This window comes from Brachycentrus maculatus, unplaced genomic scaffold, assembly GCF_059751285.1.
Source record: "Brachycentrus maculatus isolate JH-2025_06_01 unplaced genomic scaffold, ASM5975128v1 h1tg000472l, whole genome shotgun sequence".
NCBI classification, from domain to species: domain Eukaryota; kingdom Metazoa; phylum Arthropoda; class Insecta; order Trichoptera; family Brachycentridae; genus Brachycentrus; species Brachycentrus maculatus.
The window spans coordinates 805,001-826,417 of NW_028281219.1; the positions used below are offsets into that span (position 1 = coordinate 805,001).

The 21,417-nt window shown below is 28.0% G+C and overlaps 1 protein-coding gene across 2 annotated transcripts in view; it reads left to right on the top strand.

The window, feature by feature from the left end:
* LOC148302235 (tyrosine kinase receptor Cad96Ca-like) overlaps window positions 1-21,417 on the top strand; it is a 105,719-nt gene that overhangs the window by 1,423 nt on the left and 82,879 nt on the right. The window lies entirely within an intron of this gene.

The following is a 21,417-nucleotide window of genomic DNA, read 5'->3' on the forward strand; positions in this document are numbered from 1 at the left end:
GAGGGCAAGTATGACAAGATGTGTGAACGTGAAGGGAGCTTAGGAGGATATGTCAGTAGTCTATAAAAAAAGTGTGGCGTTCCATCCTCTCTGTTAACCACTGCAGGGAAACGGCGTGATGGAAGTAGAAACAATATACATGTAAATATATATATATATACATATATATATATATATATATATATATATATATATATATATATATATATATATATATATATATATATATATATATATATATATATATATATATATATATATATATATATATAAATATATATATACATATATATATATATATATATATATATATATATATATATATATATATATATATATATATATATATATATATATATATATATATATATATATATATATATATATATATATATATATATATATATATATATATATATATATATATATTTTATAAACATTTATACGAGTATGTATGTCTAACTCGGGTTTCAAAGTAACGTGGTTGTAACAATTAATCTAAGTATATTTAAATGCACTACTGGAGCCAACATTAATGCATCTAAATGAAACATGAAATTGAAAAAATAATGATTAAACAGAGTAAACCTTTTAATGCGATACCTCGAAACGAATGTAGAAGAAAAAAAGATGCAAGACAGAATTGAAAATGAAGATATTGGAACGGAATATATGACGCATCAGTTGATTAAAAAGATGAAGAATAGTTTTTGAGATGGTTTGTAGATGTAGAGTAAATGGATGACAAGGGAATGACTGAGGTAGTAAATTTGGAAAAGTGAATGGGAAAACAGAACGAGAATGAATAGAATAGACTTGACAAAAAAATCAATCAGAACTTAAAATCTGGCATGTGTTGATATATCGCTCACCCCTTTCAACAACGTCATATATCAAAAATCGTCAATTTTCGGTTATGCGTGTTTTTGGAATGCCCTGAAAATGTACTATATCCCAGCAAAAGTGGCATATTTGTAACTTAATATATACCCGCTACAGAGAAGAAAGTGTTGTTTTTGCATTTTGAAGAAAAGGTATTGTTTAATTTTTTTTAATAAACTTAATATTTTTGAAATTAAGAAAAAACCTTCAGGTTTTACCGAAAAAGATCTGTTGCACAGTAAAAAGTTTAATAAGTGGCTTGATATTTATTTTTAATACATTTGATTATATTCTTAAACTTTGATAACGATCTATAGAAAAATCAAGTTTCTTGATTTATGACGTTGTTGAAAGGAGTGTCAAGAGAGACGAGTGTGGCGTTCTATCTTTGTCATTTTATGATAACTATTTCTATTATATTTATTGTTTCGGCATTAACTTTGTGGTAAGACATGTTACAATGATTAAAGAAAACACTTGTTTTTTACCACTTGAGTTTTATTATAGACTACATGTTTCAAATGTTAAACTTCCATCATTCAGGTCTGTATAATAATAGTTATTATACAGACCTGAATGATGGAAGTTTAACTTCTGAAACATGTAGTCTATAATAAAACTCAAGTGGTAAAAAACAAGCGTTTTCTTTAATCATTATAACTATTTCTAGCTATTTCGATTACTTAAATCATTCCTGATACTGAATTTAATTCTTACTTTACCCGCGGATCTAATTATTCATACTTTTAATTATTTTTATTTCTCATTTAATATTTATTTAAAAAGATAACTGTAATGTACACAAATACAGGCTTAAATAATAAAACAATGACTTGTGTTGGGTGTATTGTTCATGACCTACAAAGAGTTCAGAATTATAATAATGTTGTTCGATAGATGATGTAAACGCAATAATTATTAAGATATTAATAATAGGTGTCTTAACAGAGACGATCCACCTTTTTTTTTTTAAGAAGAGAAGACATAAGCCTGAGTTACTCAGGGCTTATGACATGGAACTGGCTGGCTTTAGTGGTAACTTTATTTTCTTTATTTAGATATTATCAAATATCTTTATTGCATTTTTTTTAATTATGTGCAATAATCGGCAGAATGGTGTACGTCACGCAATTGTATAATATGACCACTTAAGCCAGCCGGGCCAAGTCGTGAGCCCTAGAATACTCAGATTTCTATCACGTATAATATTTTTTATGCGTTAATTAATAAAATAAAACCATTTAAATACATAATAAAAACAATTAATAATTATTATGTAAAATCATTATTTTCAATCACCGATCATTAATTGTTTTTTATAATGCAGTAAATTTTAATTTGTGATCTTTGAAATTATTAAAAATATAATTGCACATTTTAAATTAAGTAGCTTATAGAAATGATTTTCTTCACATGCTGATATAGCCTTATTTATGATTGCCATCTGAACACATACAGTGGGATATTTTTCAACGATAAATATTGATACAAGATTTTAACATACAATTAAACGGAGTTATGACGTGTAAATGACGCCACAAAACGAGTTTTTCATATTATCATTAATATTTATTTAGTAGTCTCGCGTAATTATTTAAAAAAAACTTTAAAAAAAAATTGTGCGTCTGCATGTATGTCCTTACAAAATTCGGTGTATTATTTAATAGACTTTTAACCTTTTCAAGCTCGAATTTATGAAAGTTGTTAATGTTTAACCTTGTAACGAAAATTCCATTTACAAAATATATTAAGCTTTTACAACATCTTGAGTGTGTCCAAATACTTGTTCACAAAATCTGGATTATCTCCAGGATTATCTAACGGGAGTTATTTCTATATTATTTATTAACATCTTATCAAAGATGAAGAACAATATGGAATAATTTCAAATTTTTGGAAGTTCTAAGAATTTGAGTAGTGTGGTTGTCAATAATGGGTAGAATTGGTGAATGTTACACGTGTGTAAAGTGATCACTTAAACCAGCCTATGACGGTCGTCAGCCCCTTAAATGCCCAAACTTCCACATTCTTCTTCATCTTTGATGAGATGTCAAAAAATAATATATTAATCTTATCCTCCCTCCCTGTATTAAATTTAAAAGTATCACTTTTCTCAGTGAATTCATGGTGTTCAGGATGCGTGTATGTTAGAGCTGTGGTTTATTTATTGGTGTTCCTCTAGATATCTTTCGAGGAAGATCCATGACAATAAATTTTGAAAAAACTATATGGTTTTTATTCTATAAAATAAAAACCATATAGTTTTTTCCACATGAATTTCATTTGACCAGCAACTGGGTTTCATCATGACCGGTAACCGACATCTTGAGACTGGCCTGACCAGTGTGATGATGTCGGCGACGATGAAACCCGGTTACTGGTCAAATAAAATTCATGTTGAAAAAACTACACAGTTGTTATTTTATTCTATGTTTCACAACATGTTCTGTTTCTTTGCGTTCTATGTACCCATACCATCTTTTTTTTTTTCCTCTACCTTACTATTAATATCTGTTACACCCAGGCTTCCACGATTGCGTGAACTCTTTATTTTGTCTCTAAGGGACACTCCAGCTGACCATCTAAGCATTCGCATTTCACCAGTTTCTAGTTGCCTAGAGTGGGTGTTATACATCGTCCAGCATTCGTATACATACAGGAGTGCGGTTCTGATACATTTTTGGTAAAATTTTCTCTTTAATTAGCTGGTTCTTTATTTTGTCTCTAAACCAGGCCTGGCCAACCCAAATTGCACCCCGGACCGCCTCGTGACCTAAATTTTTCTTAAGGGCCGCATACAGACAGTGATAATTAAAAAAAAATACAACGATTTCATATTTATTGATTTAAAAAAAAATATTATAAATAATTTGAATGCAGAAGTATTCATAAAGTACAATCAGGGTAATTTTGAAAAGCAAACATTACGACGACAAGATATGAGAAGAAAACACGCATTGACCAACAAATATTGTATTTGTATAGTAATAAACATTTTTATCAATTTTAACAGTCAAAAGAATTAATTAGGACACATAATAAAAAAATATTACCAATTTTATTTCATATAAAACTAATTTATCAATGGCCACTCAGTGCGATATTTGAGTTTCTTTTCAACAGAATATATGCATTTCACGTAATAACAGAAACATGATTCGCTTGAATAACTGACATATGATTTAAAATACATTCTGATGGATGTGAAATTAAAAAAAAAAAAAAATATTCAAAATAGACCGCGGGCCGCGGGTTGGCCACCCTTGCTCCTAAGTGGAAAAAATCAAGATTTTGTGAACACTTAGATTATAGTAAATGTAAAATTTTATAAATAAAATAAAAACGAAAACACAGTATGCATTTGTTAATATTATACATACATATGGTATACTAGTATATCTTCCGTCTACATCGGCAAACTGAGTCAATGTCCTGTTCATACTAACATCACAGTATGCACGCATATACGAACATATATACTTAAGAATCAAAACAGTTTTCTTTGCTTTGCAAACTAATAATTCCAGTGACGTCACGATTTCGAGCACGTGTGCAAACAAGGCACAGGTGCTGTAAAAGTTTTGCTTATGTTTGTATTTCAAAATAATCAATCTTAATGATGATTTGTACTATATACATACACACACACACATATATATACATATATATATATATATATATATATATATATATATATATATATATATATATATATATATATATATATATATATATATATAAATATAAATATATATATATATATATATATATATATATATATATATATATATATATATATATATATATATATATATATATATATATATATATATATATATATATATATATATATATATATATATATATATATATATATATATATATATATATATATATATATATATATATATATATATATATATATATATATATATATATATATATATATATATATATATATATATATATATACATATATATATATATATATATATATATATATATATATATATATATATATATATATATATATATATACATATATATATATATATATATATATATATATATATATATATATATATATATATATATATATATATATATATATATATATATATATATATACAGTCATTTTCTTCTTTATTTTCTGCTTGGTGTAAGCCTTGTGGTATTTTCTAAAGGAGGGATTGATTAAAGGAGGGATATATATATATATATATATACATATATATATATATATATATATATATACATATATATATATAAATATATATATATATATATAAATATATTTATATATATATAAATATATATATATATATATATATATATATATATATATATATATATATATATATATATATATATATATATATATATATATATATAGTCATTTTCTTCTTCATTTTCTGCTTGGTGTAAGCCTTGTGGTATTTTCTAAAGGAGGGATTGCCTTCTGCGATGTCGATTCCCAGCTGTCAATCCATATGTGCAATGTGGGGGAGTCTGGATGGTTCCTTTCTCCTCACATGCGCATATCATTATCTCTTTTGTTGCCTTCCCCAACACGTATTATTTGGGAATCATATTTTCAGAGAGTAACGATGATATCAATTCAATAATGGTCAGAAATCGAAAAAGGTAAATGAAATCATTTTCACAAAAAAAAAACACCCATAAATCTGACATCTCTCAAATGTAAGAAAGCATAATGAACATACAACAAAAAAGAGCATTATAATTTTCTTTTTATAAGTTGAAAACTTTGCTATCGATACGAATGACGAGAAATAACTAAAAGAAAGGATACAGAATGTAAAGGATTCGACTTATTTCCTGTTTTTATAAACTTTTCTTTACTTATTTTATCTAAAGTTTAAAAACAGATCAAATAATTTGCCAAACCAAAGTATATTTTTTTTTTGCTTTCTCAACAATTTTTCTTGTGATAATCGAAAATTAATCAATCGCTATTGTAAAATAGAAAAAAGAATTTTAATAATCTCTCTAAACTATGTTTTCAATTGATGAAATATGTTGAATCGTCCCAATACATCGACGTAAATTTATGTTATTTGATGAAAATTATATGGAAACAATCAACGTTGGCAGCAGTTGCTAAATACATATTTTAATGTAATGAATGCTGCCAAAGGCTCATTAAATTATTAAATAAAAAATGTGGCCTTGTCGATACAAGTAATTTTGTGTATGTATGATCCTCTGATGTAGATACATATTACAATACATCCTGAAGGTGGCTAATGACATCCGCCAATACTCAGTTCTTCAAATAGCAAACGGAGGCATGTCTAATCTTACTCGCTTCATCGCAAAATAAAACAATTATGTTTGAATCTATGGCAATTTGACATCAATTCCAGTACTCGGCTGTTCAAATACACTGTATAAAACCAATAAGAGACCACTGAAATTGCCAAATAATGAAAGATATAATCGTTTTTGTGAAGCGTTGTGTAAGAGGGATAACCTTGACCTCAGACGTATTTGTAACGCGCGTTAAACCTCGATGAGACAAATATACAATTTTTTGACATCTCATCAAAGATGAAGAAGAATATACAAGTCTGTCCATTTACGGGCTTGACGACCGTCATAGGCTGTGTAAAGTTATCATAATCACTGATGATAACTTTACACACGTGTAACATTCACCAATTCTACTCACTATTGACAACCACACTACTCAAATTCATGGTAAGTTCTATTTACATTTATATGAATCAATTTCGAAACGTTGTTCTTGAATCACTAGAAATTCACGAGAGACATGTATTGGTGAGATGAAATAAATTTTAGCCCTTTAAATGCCCAGACTTCCATATTCTTCTTCATCTTTGATGAGATGTCAAAAAATAATATGAAAAATAACTCCTATAATTGGAGATAATCCAGATTTGTGAACCAGCATTAGGACACACTCAAAATGTTGTAGATATCAATTTCTACTTGAAAGATAATTTATAACGATAACCTAATAACGGAAAGCATTTATTTTATACCGAAAATATTATCCCGAAAGATTTATTAAATTGAGTTAACGTTACGTCAGTGTTAATTTAATCTGCAATACATTCCTGGAAGTGCTCAACACCTTTAGGTCAAGGAATGTTCTCTTGAAACTATATATTTACTGTGTAAACTGTAACCATTCACTGCTCAGTTCAATTACATGCTTTCGGTTGCAATCCCAGGCGCTGGATAGCATCCAAATTCCCGATAAAGCTCAGAGGATCAGTAATCAATTTTCATTGAATAACACGAACTTACTATATTATTGAGTTAAAGCTTGGCGTTAAGAAATAAATCAAATTATTACTAACTAACTAACTATCACCCCCTTTTACCCAAAAGGGTAGACAGAGAGAATATAACGCCATATTTATTTATATTTGCAAACAATCTTTGCCTTTTCCACATTCATGCGTCTTCTGATACATACCCGATGATTATTTCAACTTCTGACCAGACCACGCCCGAGTATTTGAAATACCTGATCATATAAATCTTCCAAGTTTTCCTCGCTTTTCTTCTGATTCAATTTCCAACCATATTTGGTTTAGTTTAACTCTCTTCCTTTTTCTCTTATTTGTTTTGCATGCCCAAATCATTTCAACACACTTTTTTCTTATCAATAGTGCTTATCTTAGACTAACATTGTTTCCTTATATCACCATTCGAAAATTTACGAGAAACATGCATTGTTTTATCGCAGATTTGCCTGAGAAATTGCTTTTTTACTGCATTTAGTGTACCTTCATCCTTTTTTTTACCAACTACACGCTTTACTTCTAAATTATAAAAAATAAGGTTTTAAACTACTGATATATTTTTTACACATATGTTTTATTTGACCAGTAACCAGATAACATCGTTACCGACATCAGACTAGTCTGATGAAGTATCACTAGACTGAAGTATCGGTAACGACGAAACCCAGTCACGTCACTGATCAATCAAAATATACTCGTTTGTGGAAAAAACTATGTAACGTAGTTGTAATTTTATTAAAATAAGAAAAAATATATGTAATTTTATTTCTTATCTGATGTTTTTCTCGTGTATTTCTTTTACATATGCTACTTATGCCAATTTATTATACCTGTTTATTGTTTTTATATTACGCCATGTATTAGTTTTCGTTATTTTTTATAAATCTTTTTTGTAACTTTATTATTTGTGTTCCGGTCTTGTTAACCTAATTCCCATGTCCCAAAATGAGAAGTAGGATTTACTTATCGGGATTACTTATGGTTATTTTTGTAAATGTACTTAATATTTTTCAAATGGAGAAAAAACCTTCAGGGTTTACCTAAAAAGATCTGTTGCACACATAAAAGTTCAAGAAGTGACTTGATATTTATTTTTAATATATTGTATTGTATTTTAAACTTTAAAAACTTTCTCCTGAAAAATCAAGTTTTTTTTTATTTATGACGTTCTTGAAAGGAGTGAGTGATATGACTTATGTATTTAATATGTTTTTGAAAATAAATAAAGAAAAGTTGTTTTTTATTCAGTTGACATTAAATCGATCATTACGAATTACGGGGAGAGAAAACAAGTCGATTTTAACAACAACAACAACTAAAAAGGGGACCATATGCCTTCTTTCCTTCAATAATATTATTAAATGCGTATCAATCTTCATCAAAACATGAAAGCATATGTCGCTTGGTGTTTTTTTGATTAATTACAAATGATGTCGAATGTTTTCAATTTTACGAAGTAATATGATGGGTCGGTACTAGACACGAGAAGAAAATTTTTATAAATATATCCCAATTATTTATTTTTTGTTTCTCGATAAATCATAATTATTAACACATGAGAACTAGGTTTATAATTTTTTGCTGTAATTATTCCTTTGTGAATTCATTTTAATAACACACGAGTATGTGTCTACCTCTGTAACATAGTAAAGTGGTTGGAGATTTTCTCTACCTTACCGGAGGTCTCTGGTTCGATTTCCTGGGGAATCACATTAAACACCGGCGATATTTCACTCTTATATTTGTTTTAAAGTGTCCTGGACTGACACTTGAGGTGCAGTACTAATCACCGTGCCTGAATAAAATTAATAATTAAGATAATAGTGCTCCAATATCATGAACTATCTTAATCATTACCTGCTGATATGGTTTGAAGAAGGTTAAAATAAGTATCTTATTTATACAATATAGTTTACATGGGTAAATGTACCAAGGTTAGTTTAGAAAAAAGATATTACACAAATGATTTAAACGTTTCATTGCTGATAGAAGATTTTAAGTCTGGATTGAAAAAAAAACATAATTTTATTCATACATTCATATATATATATATATATAATATATATATATATATATATATATATATATATATATATATATATATATATATATATATATATATATATATATATATATATATATATATATATATATATATATATATATATATATATATATATATATATATATATATATATATATATATATATATATATATATATATTTATATATAATATATTTATATATACATATATACATATATACATATATATATATATATATATATATATATATATATATATATATATATATATATATATATATATATATATATATATATATATATATATATATATATATATATTTATATATATATATATATATATATATATATATATATATATATATATATATATATATATATATATATATATATATATATATATATATATATATATATATATATATATATATATATATATATATATATATATATATATATATATATATATATATATATATATATATATATATATATATTAATATATATATATATTTATATAAATATATATATATATATATATATATATATATATATATATATATATATATATATATATATATATATATATATATATATATATATATATATATATATATATATATATATATATATATATATATATATATATATATATATATATATATATATATATATATATATATATATATATATATATATATATACACATTTATACATTACAAAATATTTACGAATCATATGGGTTTACAAACATATATGAGTGTGTGTATTTTAATGATGTTATAATATTATCTAGTAAAAAATGTGTTTGAAAACTTAGTAAAATAACAAAAATAATTCATCTTACTGAAGTTTGTAAATTTTATTTATAAAAAAAAATAAAAAAGGATAAAAAGGGCAAATGAATCACAAGTAAGTATCGAGCTGATCAACAACAGCAACAGCATCTGTGACGTCATCTAAAGGCGGATTACGTTTGATCGACGGAGAAACAATAGCCGACTGAACGAGGGAAACATTTTTTGCGTTCATTCGTAAGCTTCGTGAATAATAGTTACGGTTAGATACGATAATTACACTTGATGAGATGGCTCAAAGAATGAACTGTATACAACATTCAATTTGTTAACGCTCATGAAAAAATTAACTTTATTACCCATGAACGGCTCACACATTTAAATATTTTGTGATGAATATGCAATAAAAATGCGAAAATTACACAAATTTGAAAATACCATCGAAATATATATATTTTTTTTATCAAAACATGAAAATGGTACAGTGGAGCAACTTATAATGAGCATAATTCGTTCCAGCATCTTACTCGTAGGCAAAATATTTTTTCCAGTAGATATTAATGTTAAATTCCATATAGCGGACCATGTCGATAAAATACTTAATTAAAAAAAAAAAAAACGTTTATTCAAATAAAATTACCTATTTATTGCTAAGGAGTATAACAATTTGGAATACAATTTAGATTTGGAAAAAAAACGGAAATAAGAGTCCCGGCGCAGAAGTCCTGGCTCATAAGTAAATGTCGTGAAAAAGAGACTTGCCCGTTCTCTGTAACGCGTTATACGAAATTTCGCTCGTCAAGGCGGCAATTTTTTCAGATTTTTTTGTTCGTTATACGAATCACTCGTTATGAGAGGTTCTACTGTATTTACGTCATCGAATTAATGTAATGTATGTGAATTGTATTTTTCTCTGAATTTGAATATGATTATCTTCGCTGTCATTCGACCATATTAAAAATGCAACGCTTTTTGCGAATAAATTCATTCTCAGCTCCAGTCTTCTCCAATTACCATGTCATTCACATCTTTTGTACACATACCTACAAGACTATCTGTATTCATCGATCTCCTTTTTTGTGCGATGTTTCTTTTTTTTCATACCCCTGGGGGCTTCTAAAAGCAGATGTTACAAAATTGAAATGGGCTTCACATCTTGTTTGCGCGAATAAATACTACTTTGATTTTTCTAATGTCAAAACAAACCGCTTATGCGTCTAATCGGATAAATTTAATCACCTTGAGGCACATTTTTGGTTAAATGGCCATATCAATATGCAGAGTTGCAGAATTTAGAGTGGAGAAAACCAAGAGGCCGAAAACCCAGAAGAAGTATGTTTCATATTGTTTATTGAGATTTCAACAAAGATGAAGAAACAAAGAAATATGGAAGTCTTTGCATTTACGGGATCACTTTAGTGATCACTTTATACGTGTAACATTCACCAATTCTTCCCATGATTGACAACCACACTACTCAAATTCTTGGTTCAAAGTTCTATATACGATACAATTCCGAAACATTGTTCTTGAATCACTAGAACTTCACTAGCGACATCTGTTGGTGAGATAAAAAGAACATTTTTATTGATCAGAAACTCTTTGATAGTAGACAGAAACTCATATCCTAAATTATAATCACATATCGCGCACTCCTTTCAAGAACGTCATAAATAAAAAAAAAACTTGATTATTCAGGAGAACGTTTTTAAAGTTTAAAAATATAGTACAATGTATTAAAAATCAACATCAACCAATTATTGAACTTTTTACTGCGCAACTGATCTTTTTAGGTAAAACCTGAGAGTTTTTTCTCCATTTGAAAAATATTTAGTATATAAAAAAAACCCCATTTCCTTTTCTTCAAAATGTAAAAACAACACTTTCTGCCCTGTAGCGGGTAAATATTAAGTTTAAATATGCCTCTTTTGCTGGGATTTGGTACATTTTCTAGGTATTCCAAAAACATGCAAAACTGAAAATTGACGATTTTTGATTTATGACATTCTTGAAAGGAGTAAGCGATATATGAGAAACGCTAGAAAATATAATTTTCATTTTCATTTATTTATCTTATAATTTGACCAGTTAATTTATTTACAACATTTTGAGTTTGTCCAAATACTACAGTACCTATGTTGCCTTTTTTATGAGGGGAACATGAAATAATGAGTATTAAAATTCAAAGCAATATCGAAGGCAAAAGTAACAAGCATTTCCTAGTTTTAAATTTTAAGAGTGGGTAAAGTATAGGTAGCTCTAATTCATCATTTAGAGCCATTGCAGACAATGTAAAATTTACTTCGAGTATTACTAACTTTTAGAACGAATCAGCACAATATTGATGAGGACTAATACTTTGTCAGATAGTCTGTATCTATTACGTTATCTATATCTATAAATCTATATCTATATCATCCGCCTCCGTAGTGTAATGGTCAGCATGCTCGCCTACCGTTCTGGAGGTCCCAGGTTCGATTCCCAGGGGGGTTTAATAAATAAAAGTGATTTTTTCACTCTAATGTTTATTCAATATTACACTGGGCTAGTACCTGAAGTTGAGGGCTGATCACCTTTCCTTCATGTGTTATCGATCGAGATAACACTGCGTTTATATGAAGCAGTGCCCTATACACCAAAAATCAATGTTCGTTTTTACGTTTGTCTTTTATGTGATCCTATACCACTCATCCTATAGCAGTGAAAATTTGCAAACTTCACTTTTAAAACTCAAAGAAGATAAATGTGTAGGTATATACTTGAAAATTTAAAATCTCTTCCATTACGTATTCTTAAAGCGACATTTTAAATAGATATTTTTCAATGTAAGGTATGCGCAATTTTAATTTGTACTGTCATATAAAAGTCAAAGAAGAAATTAAAAAAAATAGAAGCAGTGTTGTAAAAGTACCTACCTTTAATAAAGTACCTACCTATTATAAGGTACGCAATGAAGTAAATTAGTTTTTTACGGAATATTAAGTATTATATTATATCGAGTTGTTTATATATAATATATTTATATTATAATTAAATCTTTTTTTTAAAAAGCCCTTTCCAAGCACAAGAGCTCAATCTCTTTTTAAGAGAGGCTCAACGCAACTAAAATTAAAAGATTGAATTCAATAGACATGTAAAGAAATTGTTTTAAAACTGCATAAAAATGTAATAAAATAAATTAAAAAAGTAAAAATAAAAATTGGGAAAGAATAAATACGTTAATGATAGTTTGTTAAAAATATAAACAGCTATGGCAGCGTCATCTCTTTAACGTAACCGCAAAATAAAAAAAGGTGTGAACAATAAATATGGCAAAAAACGTACTTATTAACATCTGCTGTCACTTTCAAAGATTTTTTTTATAATTAAATTGTTCCTATTAGAAACGTGTGCTTCCAATATTTTTATTAATTTTACTTGACTTTGCCATGGTAATACTTGGCCAAGTACAGCTAGTTTGGTATAAAATATTAAAAATGGCAACAAGGCAAACACAGCAGTCACTAGCATAAAAAAAATATATATGATGCAAATTATCATGGTTGAATGTAAGTTGTACCTATTCGCATTTATTTAATAGGTATATCATTGGGTAATTACGGTCATGACGGTTCTTTTGACCGAATCATGTACAAAATGATAGTTTAATAACGGTATCATCATTTCAGAATGACACAACCCATATAAGCAGCCATTTATTGCGTCATTATTAATTTGTCAAAAGATTTAAAAATAAGTATGGGAAAAACTACTCTTCTGCCTTTTTCATTGTGGTTTATATTCATTTCGGCGTAAAAGGAACTTAAAGAAAGAAAACACAATATAGCCTTGAATGGATGTATTTTTTTCGTGGAAATCAAATTATTATGTAAATTAAGTAAAATACAAGAGGGTATGTCATAAAAATGGATGATAAAAATATTAGCGTAGCTGGTAAAAAATAACCGTTCAAATTATATGGTCCATAAATTGAAAATCATGTTTTTAGGAGTTTCCCAGTGTGCGAAAATAATCTGAATTTTAATCATTCGTACGAATATAAAGATCTCTATTAAATAAAAGTTTTCTTAATTCAATATAGATAGATGGCTGTCGTGAACTGATATATACTATGTCATGAGATTGATCATATATTTAGGAGTTCCAAAAATTTGAGAATTGTAATTGTCAATCATGAGTAGTATGGTTGAGATGTAAAAATAATATAAAAATAACCTTCATTGTTTTTATGCGACATTTTGTGAATACACTTTTTTAACATGTCCCATGTTCTGAAAGTAGGATTGATCAGATTTATATTATTTTTTGACATGTCAACAAATATGAAGAATATATATATATATATATATATATATATATATATATATATATATATATATATATATATATATATATATATATTTATATAGATATATATATATATATATATATATATATATATATATATATATATATATATATATATATATATAATAAATATATATATATATATATTATATATATATATATATATATATATATATATATATATATATATATATATATAAATATATATATATATATATATATATATATATATATATATATATATATATATATATATATATATATATATATATATATATATATATATATATATATATATATATATATATATATATATATATATATATATATATATATATATATATATATATATATATATATATATATATATATATATATATATATATATATATATATATATATATATATATATATATATATATATATATATATATATATATATATATATATATATATATATATATATATATATATATATATATATATATATATATATATATATATATATATATATATATATATATATATATATATATATATATATATATATATATATATATATATATATATATATATATATATATATATATATATATATATATATATATATATATATATATATATATATATATATATATATATATATATATATATATATAAATATATAGATATATATTATCCAATTTCAAGACATTAAGTACATGACTAGAATTTCACGAGAGACATCTATTAGCGAGATGGAATAAATTTTAGCCCCGTAAATGCCCAGGCTTATATATTCTTGTTCATTCTTCTTGATGTGAAGTCAAAAAATAATATGAAAAATTAATCCTATAATTGGATATAATCCAGATTTGTGAATAATTTTGATGATCTGATTTATATCTACTAGTGGTAATGGCGTCATCAGTTTGGAAACCTTAGTAGTAAAAAAATATTTTTATTTTCTCAACACGTGGAGGGAGCTAGTATGGCGTCTTAGAGATGGAGGCTGGTGGCGGCAGATTTGACGGATTACCTAAATATCCGAGAGAGAAAAGCTTGTTGCTACAGTTAGAAAAATATATTTTTTAATATATTGGAGGCAACTATTAAAAACAAAATTTCTGAATCCGGATATACTGAGAAGAAAATACACGCATCGGAAAAACATAGGAAAAATACATATACGAAAGTATTTTTCTATTTTGAAGTGAGAAGTAAGCGACACGCGTTCGTTGAACCAAAAAATAACTTGGGTGAGTTGCAGATTGGACACTTATAAATTGGATTTGATTAGCCTTCGGCGCTATTTTGCAAGGATCACAAGGATCACAAGGATATGATATATATACAGAGGCGCACGTATCGTTCTGGAGCTATACAGTCAAACAAAAATGTCTCTCATTACCTCTGTAGGCACTTGTACAAAGTGATCCAATTTTGTTTTAATAACAAAATTGAATGATTATTTTTGCGCCACCTTAAACTTGTTTGTATACTGCAGCTGTCTAGTTCATAAATGTCAAATATGATTGACGTACGACCACATTTGCAAAAATTATAACATCTTTCGATAGTGTGATTAATTGTGTGCCATCCTGTATATAAAATTTCTAGATATTTTAAAAGATTTGTGTTCAAACGTTCTTGGTTATTAATAAGATCGGCGCTTTGGGTCTAATTTTTAATGTTCGTCGGATCAAGGAATAGAAAGTTTTTGATAGAGTTCAAGAAGAGGGGCATTATCGATTTATGCGAAAGGAAAAAAAAACTTTTACAATTTCTTGTATAAGTGTATATTTAATATTACCCTGGACTGGTACCTGAAGCGAAGGGCTGATCACCTTTCCTTCATGTGTAAACGATCAAGATAACACTGCGTTTATATGAAGCAAGCTCTATGCACCATTTGGTGCGGATAAGGGTTTTTATTTATTATTTTTATATTTTACTAAATTGTTTACTTACGCGCATACTTAAATTTATTTTATTTGTTCGGGAATCGTAAAGCTTTACATTTAAAAAAGTATATAATAAACAATAGTTACATTAACAATAATAAACATTACATTACATTAACAAAAACAGTTACTTTAATAAAAATAAAGCCAATTAAACAATTCCACATTTATGTTATAATAACTATGAAAACATTAAGAGATAAAAAAATGAGTGGGAGTGTGTGTGTGTGAGGAAGGGAGTAAAAGGGTAAGGGTATAAAAAAAAGATTTTGCAGGAAGGAAAAGGAAAGGAGAGGAATTAATGAGAGTGGTTAAAGGTTTTGTTTTCTACGTAAGAAGATTAAAAATAAGAATTTAAATGACTTGAATTTGAAGAAAAAATTATCACGAATAATTGAAAAAAATATAAACTTGTTTATAAAAACTTAAGTTTTATTCACATCTACGATTTTTTATATGCTAAAATCATAACCATTCAACTATAATAAATCCCTTACAGCACCCCAATGGTGCATAGGGCACTGCTTCATATAAACGCAGTGTTAACTCGATCGATTACACATGAAGGAAAGGTGATCAGCCCTCCACTTCAGATACGAGTCCAGTGTAATATTGAATAAATATTAGAGTGAAAAAATCACTTATATTTATTAAACCCCCTGGGAATCGAGCCCAGGACCTCCAGAACGGTAGCCGAGCATGCTGACCATTACACTACGGAGGCGGACTATGCATAATATTTATGAAGTTATTTTGATGGTGATTAGCACTTATTATAACGAGAAATACAGTGTGAAACTTGTAACAACTAACTAACCTAACCTAACCTATCCCCCTCCGTGGTGTTATGGTTAGCGTGTTTCGCTACCATGCTGGAGGTCCCGTGTTTCGTTCCCGAAGGGGGGTGAAAAAAAAATAGTGATTTTGTTCTGGAATGGTCCCTGAAGCGCAGGAGCGATCACCCTGCCTTGTGCTGTTAAGGGTTAGAAGAAGATATTAAATAAATTAAATGATTAATGATAAGGAGAATAACCTCACCTAACCATTTGTCCGCCTCCGTAGTGTAATGGTCAGCATGCTCGGCTACCGTTCTGGAGGATCCGGGTAAAATAAATATGAGTGATTTTTTCACTGTAATATTTATTCAATATTACCCTGGACTGGTACCTGAAGCGGAGGGCTGATCACCTTTCCTTCATGTGTAAACGATCAAAATAACACTGCGTTTATATGACGCAGTGCCCTATGCACCATTGGGGTGCGGATAAAGGTTTTATTTATTTATTATTTAACCATTTATCTGATCAAAATAGCTTCTTAAATATTATCTGAGTAAAATATATTAAACAAAGCAATTTTGAAACGATTCGCACTTATTCTTAGGATGAATACGATATGAAACCTGTAACAACTATCAAAACATTTAACAACATTCACAAACTTATCGCGTCACTATTCGGCAGTGTGGGTGTGCAAAATTTCCGTTGTGACGTCACACAGACTGGAATTGTATTTTGCCATTTTCGTAATGGCGTCGCTTGTGTCAACGCATAATGTAAAAAGTGAAACGCGAGGCTCAACGACCAAATGCTGAATTAATAACTTCATATTCATAAGACTGGAATGCAAGTCGGCAATAAAACGGGCGTAGTATGTTCCATTCTGGCCGTATGTAACTTACGCGATTGGCGACAGTTTGTCGGATAGTAAAATAATCAAAGTTTACGATAAACATCAAATTGTCGTAAAGACAACATAATTGGTAGACGTTCGGAAATATTAAGGTAGGTATAGACACATCGCTCACTCCTTTCAACAACGTCATATCATAAAATATCAAAAACTTGTGTTTTCAGGAGATCGTTTTTAAAGATTAAGGATATGATATAATGTATTAAAAATAAATATCAAGCCACTTTTTGAACTTTTAACTGTGCAACAGATCTTTTAAGGTAAAAACAGAATGTTTTTTCTGCATTTGAAAAATATGTATTGAGTATTTAAAAAAAAATGAAGCAATACCCTTTCTTCAAAATGCAAAAACAACACTTTCTGCTCTATAGCGGGTAAATATTAAGTTTAAAATATGCCGCTTTTGCTGGGATATAGTACATTTTCAGTGCATTCCGGAAACATGCACAACTGAAAATTGACGTTTTTTGATATATGACGTTGTTGAAAGAAGTGAGCGACATATACGAGTATTTGATTGAATAGCAATGTTGCCAGCCCGTATGAGGTGAAAATCAGTAATAGCAAAAAACTGTAATTGGTGGAATTTTTTCACCGTCCTTAAAATATTTTTTTAAATTTATGGTATGCAACTGATTTTCACAATAAGAACGTGAAAGTTTATCAAGACTTTGTAGATTTTTATATTTCTAATCAAACAAGATTTTGTATATTTTTATATTTCTAATCAAACAAGATTTTGTAGATTTTTATATTTCTAATCAAACAAGATTTTGTAGATTTTTGTATTTCTAATAAACCTCATCCGCACCCTATAGTGCATAGGGCATTGCAAACTATAAAGGCAGTATTATCTTGATCGTTAACACAAGAAGGATAGGTGATCAGCCCTCTGTTTCTGGTACCAGTTCAGGGTAATATTGAATAAATATTACAGTGAAAAACATACTTTTATTTATTTGACCCCCCTCTCCTTGGAATCGAACCCAGGACCTCCGGTACTGTAGCCGAGCGTGCTGACCATTACATTACGGAGGCGTATATATATGTATATTTATCGGTATCAACGAAGACCAGTTACTGGTCAAATAAAATATAAGTGAAAAAAAACTATGTAATGGATGGATAACCATAATGATGGTTGTGATAGACATATAAAATGCAGTTCCACCTATAAATGTCAGTAAAAAACTTTTTAAGAAAAAACTTCATTTGAATTATGTATTTCTTCAATTTCGCCTTATAAAATTATATAACCAATAACTGCAGCAAAAACATGATTCCGAAAGTTTGAATAAATTCTGGAAGTGAAATGGTTATTTCTTGAAATCATTGTAAAAAGAAAGTAGCTGTAATATTGTGTTCAGCGGTATCGCCCGATCGTGGACCGATGGTAATTACGATAACCTCACGAGAAGATACTTATAAAATCGTTATTACAAGCGCTGTTATTAAATAAATCGTCCATTCAGATAATGCTCCAAAAACGATCATGGCGCGTTTGTGAAAGCGAAGCGATTCAAGAAGAGAACTGTGCTAAGACGTGATTCGCTGACCGCCACAAGGTCACCTACTTTGCACTGTTTTCATTGGTCGACGGCTAGAGAAAGTGCCCATTGGCGGGAATCAAAGTTCGTTAACAATATCGCTTATGGCGGGAAATTTCGAAATAAAAGAGCAAACTCATGTTTTCTTTTTCAGTTACCTTGCTTGACATTAGTTTTAAACGGTTTTTACCGCTTTTTATCAACAAAGCACTGTTTTTCCCAACAATATTAAGAAGACAAATACTTTGTCTACTTATGGGATAAATAAAGTGTTTTTAGTGAGATATTTGTCGGTTTTATTACAATGTTTGATTCAACTTTGATACAGTAAAACCTGACGAGTCGTCGGTTGCCTACGATAAGGAAGTAAGCGACACTATGAACGTAGGGAAATTAAAAAGTTTTTTCAGTGACACAGGGTAACATTACTTTTAGTTTCTACTTTAGGGAGGTCTCTTAGTTAATATATTAATTTTCGTCAGTCCTTGTCGATAATTTTTTTAACAATATCGTTACCGACATTATAAGACTGGTGTTGGTACCGGCAAAACCCAGTCACTAGTCCAATAAAATAAAAGTAAAAAAAAAACTATGTAGTTGATGGTTTATCATATAAAATGCAGTTCCACCAAGAAATGTTATTAAAGAAAAAAACATGCAAAAAAGCCTTCGTGTAAATTATGTACTTCTTAATTTTTGCCTTTTAAATTTTTTGTATATGTATATTTACATATTTGTCCTTAAGTTAAAAATCCAGAGGGTGATTTTTTTTTGTTGAGAATAATTAAGATTACCCCGAAAATAAAATGTTAATTTGTCAATATTTTCAGTATATTTATTGCATTGAAACCAGATATAATTATTTGTAAGTAAAAATAAATATGAATTTTTATCCATATCTATAATTCAGGCATAACATTTTTCACAACAAAAAAAAATGTTAAGCTTAATGGATTTTTTGTCTGCGATAAATTTGAAGAACTCTATAATTCTATTCAAAATAACGAGAAAAATCATTTTCACATTTAAAAATTGTTGAATGTAAGAAAAATGTTATGTTTCATTTTAATTTGACCAATAAGAGAAATTTTAATTATCTCAAGCAATTTGCTAAGTAAATAATATTTATTAATTTTCGAGCGATTCTTAATATGTTCGCGAATTGCCAAATTAGATGTTTTACGAATAATACCATTATAAATTCGCTTCCTTAATGCTTGCGGTAACATGTCTCTATGATCCGCCTTCATAATTGTCGTATATGAATAATAATTACACACATTCAATTAAGACAAACACTGTAATTAAACGTTGTTAGTACTGTGTCATCTCCCGGTGTGTTATCATTGATACCATATTCTCACACTTCATCATGTGCCAAATTGTATCAATTGAAATAATCAGTGAAATTAGCATTTTGGCTTGTGACAATAATTGAGTTTGTAGGGCTGCTTTCACCCGACATGTATACAAGACAGCCCTTAAGGCGACACCATCAAAGAATGATGAAACGAACCTCTTGTCATTCATGATAATTCACATTCGAAACAACTGTTTCAAAATTACTACCATAGAATATAACGCATTATATTTATTGTTTCGGCATTAACTTTATGGTGACAATGATTAAGGAAACACTTGTTTTTATACCACTTGAGTTTATTAATGACTACTAGTTTCGGAAGCTAAACTAGTTACACATTAAAAAATATTTTTGAATTTTTCTCCTCCTTACCTTTAATAACTCTTTGTGTTTCAAAACCATACATCTACGAGTATTTTGAAAAAAAAATCAATATAAAAACGGTGTTTTAGACAGAAAATTCAATTTCTTCAAATGCTACCTGGGCTTAGAATTTTTTTTCTTCG